Source organism: Euprymna scolopes, chromosome 40, assembly GCF_053919585.1.
Source record: "Euprymna scolopes isolate OS-2025 chromosome 40, ASM5391958v1, whole genome shotgun sequence".
Lineage (NCBI taxonomy): Eukaryota > Metazoa > Mollusca > Cephalopoda > Sepiida > Sepiolidae > Euprymna > Euprymna scolopes.
In genome coordinates this window covers 3,737,263-3,747,334 of record NC_136521.1, presented here as the reverse complement: position 1 = coordinate 3,747,334, position 10,072 = coordinate 3,737,263, and the positions used below count along the sequence as shown (strand labels likewise).

Genomic DNA, 10,072 nt, shown 5'->3' with positions numbered 1-10,072 from the left:
ATAATTTTTAAAGTTGTACTCCAACGTTCTCTCAACTTCTATCTGAGTTTAAGCGGCACTCAAACGTTTCCTCGACGTATATCTGATTTTAAAATTAAATGTTATCTAGGTATTATTGCAACAAGAATAGCAATGGTATAATTACCACCATCTTGTTCATTTCTTTTTTTCTTACATATTTAAAATCTGAAACAAATAAAGATTTGAACTTACGTCGTAGTTGCTGCAGTTGCCTTCTCCACCGAAACCGTAATCGTTCATGTTGTACTGTGGAAAAATAAAAAAAGGAAACAATGGTTGTGAGATTTAATATAGAAGACATAAGATTCAGATAGGCATAGACCAAACCGACTTAAGTACTAAATAATCGAAAAAAGCCGAATCAAAAAGAACCGGCATCAAAATTAAAATGAGGCGAAGTTTGGCTGATGGGAAACATCGATAAATAAAGTTGCTGAAAAGAAAACCCGAGATTTCTTGATTGATTAGGAAGAATCTTCTTTGCAGATAGACCAGATATGTTTCGACTGTTTGGCTGATGTAAATCCCCAGAGAACTGTTATCCGTCCCATTTGATTGTCAATGTTATACGTAAACACATGTGTGCAGTCAGCACCGATCCTATTCAGGGTTTAACCATGAAGTTTCATGGGAGTATGAAATTCACAAACGATCCCCAGTCGCATTTATATCCCCGTTAGGGGAGATGACGACGTTAGGTTTTTGCAACTTTTTGCAGGGAGGTGTCGACGTCCTCCTACATACAGCACCTGGACTCCCCAAATTGGTCACCCATTTTAGTAATGACCAGGCTCAACGTTGCTTAACTTCGGTGATCTGACGCGAACCGGTGTGTCAACGTGATTATGCCGTATATACGTAAACACATGAACGTTTATATACACAAGTGAACTCTTATACACACTCGTTTTTTTATACAATCATCCATACAACATTACAATGTGATTTAATTTTTGTATTGAACTATGTAGCACAATATTACGTTCTGAGTATTTATTAGTTCTTATTAATTTATCTTATTTTTGCCAGTTCTTCATTTGAAATACAATGGACAATATTTTTATAGAAATGTTATTAAATTCATATTTGCTGTGTGTTATTGGTTTCTGTACAGAAAAGAAAATTGCGTTATTCAATAGATCAGTTTTATCAAAACATTTGTTGATTTTTTTTCCATAGGAATCACCACTTATCAAGGCCAAGAGGCCACTCGAGAATAAGGGTTAAAGAGTGTACAGTAGACAATTGGACAATAAAGTAATCGTTAGTGATGGAAATTCGGTAAATTTGTTAACTTATATGGAACGGCTCATCAAAAACTTGTTTACATTGGACTTGAACACAACCATGTTGTAGTCAGCTGGAAAGACAATTCCATAGGCGTGCAGGTCTAAGAAAGAAACCTTGTTCATTGAATCTACGTTTAGGTTTAGGCACAGATAAAGAGCTGGGGGAATTATTGATAGTATTTTTGCTAGACGGGTGTTTCTTGTGAAAGTTTGGCGAGGGGGAACCATAGATTGAAGCTCAGTTGAGCACTTGCCATGAAAATAACGATAAAGCAGAGACAAACTCGCAACATCCCTTCTGTGAGAAAGAGGTTTCAGGGAAGAGAAAAGGACGTCCCCTACGAGGCTACGAAGTCTATTTTGAACTCTATCAAGATAGGATGCCCTTTCTAGCAGCGCCTGCCCAGATGTCACAGCAGTACTCCACCCTTGGACGTATCTGGCTCTTATATAGATAGAGAATTGCATCAGCAGTGAGATATCTACTTGATCGATAACAGAATCACACCATTTTTCCAGAAGCCTTGGATTTAATGTGTGTTTCTTTTCAGATCAGAAGTAAAGGTCAAGCCCAGAAGCTTGTCAAAACATGAGGCCTCCCCAACACGAGAACCATTCATTTCAATTGATGCCAGATGGGGATCAGAGCGTTGATGATGATTGAGTATATTTCGTATTCCGTGAAATTTCCACGGGTCCTGCTAGTAATGAGAATCATAGGAGCACTAGAAACAATCCCGAAAATAAAATATTAGAAATGAAAATAAATGTTAGTTTTTATAAGGAACACAAACAGGAACGTTGACTAGATAAACAAGTATACGTGACAGATATCAATCGATAGACAGGAGAGATAGATTTTGATGACCTCAGTAAAAGGGAGATATTTTGTATACGTAGAGGATTTGAGTCAGTTAGAGGTTAGAGCTTGAAAAAGACAGGCAGTGAGCAGACCGATTGCAATAGCTTGAAACACCCGGGGGAGCGAGGGGGTCCAACGTCTATCAAATGTAAGGGACATAGAACCTGCGTGCAGCTTTCGAATGGGGAAACATCCGTAATAAATTTGCTGAAAAGACAACCCAAGATTTTTGGATTTGTTGGGATTAATTTTCTTTGCAGCTTTGAAAACAATAAACAATATGTTTATCAACTTAACACATTTGTTTGGCTTTCTTAACATGTTCAAATTTAAAATTAATAACTTATTCATTAAACTTACCTTACAATGAGTGTTTTTTATTTTCTTAAGATTCCATAAAAATTGTTCAATAATTATTCATTATATTTTCTTTATTGTTTTTGTTTTGGGCGTAAAATGGGGGTATGACTCCAATGATTTCAACAATCAACCAATGAGAAGCTTCAAAATTTATTAGAAAAAATGTCGAATTTTATATTGAATCAGTTCGCCGTCGGCCTCTCTTTCGAAACGACTCAAGGCCAGGACTGCATTGATTCTTAGCCGCCATCGTTGTTACTAGAAATTACTTAACACTCAAAATCGGGACTATATTGATTCTTCACCAGGATCTTTGTTACTAAGAATTACTCAACACTCGAAATAATGACTGCATTGATTCTTCGCCGATTTGATTTACTACCGCCATCTTTGTTCAACATAATGCCTCAACACTTAACAGTTTTAATTTTTCAATTAAGTTTTTCATTGAATTATCTTCGTAATAATAGAAATAACAAGCCGCGCATGCGTGGTCTCTCTTTGGTGCTGCATGTGAGATGACGCCAAAAAATAGTGAATAAATGATGAATGTGAGAAGTATGAAGGGCCAACGTTGCCTTCACATTTTCACTAAATTTCAGAAAAATCTAATGGATGGGGCAAACATTATGGGGTAAAAAGTGTCATTTTTGTAATTCTGGGGCATTTGTGGAACTTTTTGTGCTCTTGAGAACGCCGTATCCCAGAACCAATGGACAAAGGGTGTAGTTTCACGCCCTAGGACATGTATATTTGAAGTCAAGCACCACTATATAGACATACACATCATTTTTGAGTAATATGAAAAAAGAGCTCAAAAGAGGCATGTGTTTTTAACCCTAAGATTCCCAGAGGGATGCGAACCAGAATTTTGCCAGGGACACTCATACTGGATTTATATTAAGAACAATGGACTCCATATTTTGGCCAAGTTTTAGAAAAATCCAATGGATGGTCAAAAGTTATGGGGCAAAATGTGTCATTTTTGGCCATTCTGGAGCATTTTTTTTTTTTTTACCTCTTTTGAGCCCCTGGGGATGCAACGGGAATTTTCGTAAAAGAATATTTTTACTTTGCACATCTATTTACCGAAATACAATTTGTGGCAAAATTTCAGGGAGAACTAATGGACGGTTATCTGGCAATCGTCTGGACTAACGGACGCACGGACGCCACTTAAAACATATGTGCCTCTCCGATAAATCGAGGGACCAATATATTTTATATTGAAACTATTTGCTAGCGTCTTTACTAAAAACAAAACAAAACAAAAAGCACAAAACATTTCGTTTTTACGCAACCTATCCAGAAAATTCCGAGGATAGCGCGGGTCTTATTCTGTATAAACACCAACATTAAACCGAAACGAAAACACACCTTTACAACATTATCTCCCTTGAAACAAAGTTTATAATGAAAGAATAAAATAAGACAGGTCAACTGGAAACAATGCTGTGATAAGTGCTATTCCCAATAGGTTACCCGTTTAGTACTGACCAGGATCAACGTCGCTTAACTATAGTTAAACGTATAAAAAACTAACCCTGAAGCGTCCGTTCCTCCAGTGGTAGTACCTCATGTAATCGTGCATGATTTCATAGAAGCAATCGCTGATGTAGTCACACCTGAACATGTCCATGGGGCTCTTGGGGTAGAAATCTGCAAGAAGATCAAATTCACAAGTAAATAGCTTTCATCTATACACAACGTTTAACTTTCATATATACTCACACGCATGCATATATATATATATATATATATATATATATATATATATATATATATATATACACACACATATATATACACATACACATATATATACACATACACATATATATATACACCCATATATTACACATATATATACACACACATATATATACACACATATATATATATACACATATATATACGCACACATATATACACACATACACGCAAATACATACACACATATATATATATATATATACATACACACATATATATGCACATACATATATATATGCACATACATATATACACATATATATACACACACATATATATACACATATATGTATACAAACATATACACACATATATACACACATATATACACACATACACACACATTACAGCGAAACAGTACAGTATGCGGATGACTATATATATATATATATATATATATATATATATATATATAAATTGAAACACGTATATATAAGATGCGTTTAAAAACAGACACCGCAAAGATTTAAATAGACAAATGTTTATTTGAATAAAATAAAATACGTAGAAGATAACGTTTGAAATCCAAATCACAACGCAACATTACGAAAATAAACAACTGATTTTTCTTTTCTGCTAGTGCATATATATATATATATATATATATATATATTTATATATATATATATATATATATATATATATATATATTTATATATATATATATATATATATATATATATATATATATATTTATATATATATTTATATATATATTTATATATGTGTGTTTATGTATATATTTATTTATATATATATATATATATATATAATTATTATAAAACAATAATCATCAGCGTAGTGGTGACAAGACAGAGAGAGAGAGAGAGAGAGAGAGAGAGAGAGAGAGAGAGAGAGAGAGAGAGAGAGAGAATTAGAAAGATCTTTGGCATTACTGGTCTTTGAAGTGTTGCCATACATTGTGGTGTCTTCTGCATAATGTCTACATCATTAAGAAATCTAATTTAATATTTTTAGATAATAAATCTAATCGTTATTATATAAATACTGTATTTTAAACTATGAATTTATTTTAAAGTTAAAAATTAAACACTAGGCAACATATTGGTTAATAATGATCATGTTTTCGAACTAGGAAACCTGGTAGAATTCATTTGTTAAAATAGAGTCGCTGAACTTGATTTATTCGGTGATATAAATGAAGCTTAAATATTAAAAATCAAATAATACCTTTTTTTTTTTAAAGTAGGATTCACACTGGAAGTTACGCCGACGCCAACAAAAGAAATAAATTAACACGTCGCCATGTTTTTCATTTAACACAGACATACGGAGAGAACGTGTGTTTTTTTGTGTATATTCCGAGAGGAAGAGAGATTGAAAACCGCATACACTCGATATATATACAGATTAAAGGGGAGGTAACTCTAAGTTACTCAAAAAGCTTATATCATTGAAAAAGTAACATATCATCAAAGAATAAAGCAAGTCCAAGGGAGAGAACTCTTACAATTTCCACAGGATTAAACTCTGATTTTAATGGAATAATGTTTTGAAATTTTTATAAGACGCTTTCTTTTTTTTTATAAAATAATATTTTGGCCTTCAAATATATTAAACAACTGCACTAATTTTAAGTTCAGTTTTTACAATAATAATCAGATTTTACAATAATAAATGACTTACTGTATTCGCGGGCCAAATACCTGCAAATGGCCATAGTCTCGGGCATCATGTCGCCATTGTCCATCTGCATACAGGGAAGGTAGTTGCAAGGGAAATCTGAAAAAAAGTAAAAAAAGAAAGAAAAAAAAAGAAAATGAATAATGTGGCTACAATGTTTTTCAAGCTTTCTCCACAAACGACTGTTCGTATTTTAACACCATGTTTGCTTCCGGACGGTGACTAGCAATATTCGTTTTGTTAATTAAGAAAATGTTGAGGTAAATACTTCATTTATTCAAATATTTAAGCTTCAAATGTATTATATAACTGTACTAATATTTATGACGTACGAAGCTTCAAATGTATTATATAATTGTACTAATATTGATGACGTACGAAGCTTCAAATGTATTATATATATATAACTGTACTAATATTGATGACGTACGAAGCTTCAAATGTATTATATAACTGTACTAATATTGATGACGTACGAAGCTTCAAATGTATTATATAACTGTACTAATATTGATGACGTACGAAGCTTCAAATGTATTATATAACTGTACTAATATTGATGACGTACGAAGCTTCAAATGTATTATATAATTGTACTAATATTGATGACGTACGAAGCTTAAAATGTATTATATAACTGTACTAATATTAATGACGTACGAAGCTTCAAATGTATTATATAATTGTACTAATATTGATGACGTACGAAGCTTCAAATGTATTATATAACTGTACTAATATTGATGACGTACGAAGCTTCAAATGTATTATATAATTGTACTAATATTGATAACGTACGAAGCTTCAAATGTATTATATAACTGTACTAATATTGATGACGTACGAAGCTTCAAATGTATTATATAACTGTACTAATATTGATGACGTACAAAGCTTCAAATGTATTATATAACTGTACTAATATTGATGACGTACGAAGCTTCAAATGTATTATATAACTGTACTAATATTGATGACGTACGAAGCTTCAAATGTATTATATAATTGTACTAATATTGATAACGTACGAAGCTTCAAATGTATTATATAATTGTACTAATATTGATGACGTACGAAGCTTAAAATGTATTATATAACTGTACTAATATTTATGACGTACGAAGCTTCAAATGTATTATATAATTGTACTAATATTGATAACGTACAAAGCTTCAAATGTATTATATAACTGTACTAATATTGATGACGTACGAAGCTTCAAATGTATTATATAACTGTACTAATATTAATGACGTACGAAGCTTCAAATGTATTATATAATTGTACTAATATTGATGACGTACGAAGCTTCAAATGTATTATATAACTGTACTAATATTGATGACGTACGAAGCTTCAAATGTATTATATATATATAACTGTACTAATATTGATGACGTACGAAGCTTCAAATGTATTATATAACTGTACTAATATTGGTGACGTACGAAGCTTCAAATGTATTATATAATTGTACTAATATTGATGACGTACGAAGCTTCAAATGTATTATATATATATAACTGTACTAATATTGATGACGTACGAAGCTTCAAATGTATTATATAACTGTACTAATATTGATGACGTACGAAGCTTCAAATGTATTATATAACTGTACTAATATTGATGACGTACGAAGCTTCAAATGTATTATATAATTGTACTAATATTGATGACGTACGAAGCTTCAAATGTATTATATAATTGTACTAATATTGATGACGTACGAAGCTTCAAATGTATTATATAACTGTACTAATATTGATGACGTACGAAGCTTCAAATGTATTATATAACTGTATTAATATTGATGACGTACGAAGCTTCAAATGTATTATATAATTGTACTAATATTGATGACGTACGAAGCTTCAAATGTATTATATAATTGTACTAATATTGATGACGTACGAAGCTTCAAATGTATTATATAATTGTACTAATATTGATGACGTACGAAGCTTCAAATGTATTATATAACTGTACTAATATTGATGACGTACGAAGCTTCAAATGTATTATATAATTGTACTAATATTGATGACGTACGAAGCTTCAAATGTATTATATAACTGTACTAATATTGATGACGTACGAAGCTTCAAATGTATTATATAATTGTACTAATATTGATGACGTACGAAGCTTCAAATGTATTATATAATTGTACTAATATTGATGACGTACGAAGCTTCAAATGTATTATATAACTGTACTAATATTGATGACGTACGAAGCTTCAAATGTATTATATAATTGTACTAATATTGATGACGTACGAAGCTTCAAATGTATTATATAACTGTACTAATATTGATGACGTACGAAGCTTCAAATGTATTATATAATTGTACTAATATTGATGACGTACGAAGCTTCAAATGTATTATATAATTGTACTAATATTGATGACGTACGAAGCTTCAAATGTATTATATAATTGTACTAATATTGATGACGTACGAAGCTTCAAATGTATTATATAATTGTACTAATATTGATGACGTACGAAGCTTCAAATGTATTATATAATTGTACTAATATTGATGACGTACGAAGCTTCAAATGTATTATATAATTGTACTAATATTGATGACGTACGAAGCTTCAAATGTATTATATAATTGTACTAATATTGATGACGTACGAAGCTTCAAATGTATTATATAACTGTACTAATATTGATGACGTACGAAGCTTCAAATGTATTATATAATTGTACTAATATTGATGACGTACGAAGCTTCAAATGTATTATATAACTGTACTAATATTGATGACGTACGAAGCTTCAAATGTATTATATAACTGTACTAATATTGATGACGTACGAAGCTTCAAATGTATTATATAATTGTACTAATATTGATGACGTACGAAGCTTCAAATGTATTATATAATTGTACTAATATTGATGACGTACGAAGCTTAAAATGTATTATATAATTGTACTAATATTGGTGATGTACGAAGATTCAAATGTATTATATAATTGTACTAATATTGATGACGTACGAAGCTTCAAATGTATTATATAATTGTACTAATATTGATGACGTACGAAGCTTCAAATGTATTATATAATTGTACTAATATTGATGACGTACGAAGCTTCAAATGTATTATATAACTGTACTAATATTGATGACGTACGAAGCTTCAAATGTATTATATAACTGTACTAATATTGATGACGTACGAAGCTTCAAATGTATTATATAATTGTACTAATATTGATAACGTACGAAGCTTCAAATGTATTATATAATTGTACTAATATTGATGACGTACGAAGCTTCAAATGTATTATATAACTGTACTAATATTGATGACGTACGAAGCTTCAAATGTATTATATAACTGTACTAATATTGATGACGTACGAAGCTTCAAATGTATTATATAACTGTACTAATATTGATGACGTACGAAGCTTCAAATGTATTATATAATTGTACTAATATTGATGACGTACGAAGCTTCAAATGTATTATATAACTGTACTAATATTGATGACGTACGAAGCTTCAAATGTATTATATAATTGTACTAATATTGATAACGTACGAAGCTTCAAATGTATTATATAATTGTACTAATATTGATGACGTACGAAGCTTCAAATGTATTATATAACTGTACTAATATTGATGACGTACGAAGCTTCAAATGTATTATATAACTGTACTAATATTGATGACGTACGAAGCTTCAAATGTATTATATAATTGTACTAATATTGATGACGTACGAAGCTTCAAATGTATTATATAACTGTACTAATATTGATGACGTACGAATGTATGTTCAGTCTGGTGTAATTAATTATTATCTGACCGAATAGCATAAATTTGAAAAGGAATGACCTTGAAATGTATTATACATGTGTACTATGTAGGTAGTTACAGGGCAAAACTTGGAAGATAAACAAATTAAATAAAATATGTATGTGTTTACGATGCATTATAAAACAAGGGAAATCCAAAAAAAAAAAAAACAAAAAAAAATTACTGAATAAAGTGGCTACGACATATTATCTAACTTTTTCTACAATTGACGGTTACAATTAGGAATCCATGAATAATATCAACCGGCGATTAGTAATCTTTATGTTACATAT

At 30.8% G+C, this 10,072-nt stretch overlaps 1 pseudogene; it reads right to left on the bottom strand.

The window, feature by feature from the left end:
- Positions 1–758: 758 nt before the first annotated feature.
- On the bottom strand, positions 759–877 carry LOC145265903 (5S ribosomal RNA; annotated as a pseudogene).
- Positions 878–10,072: the final 9,195 nt, after the last annotated feature.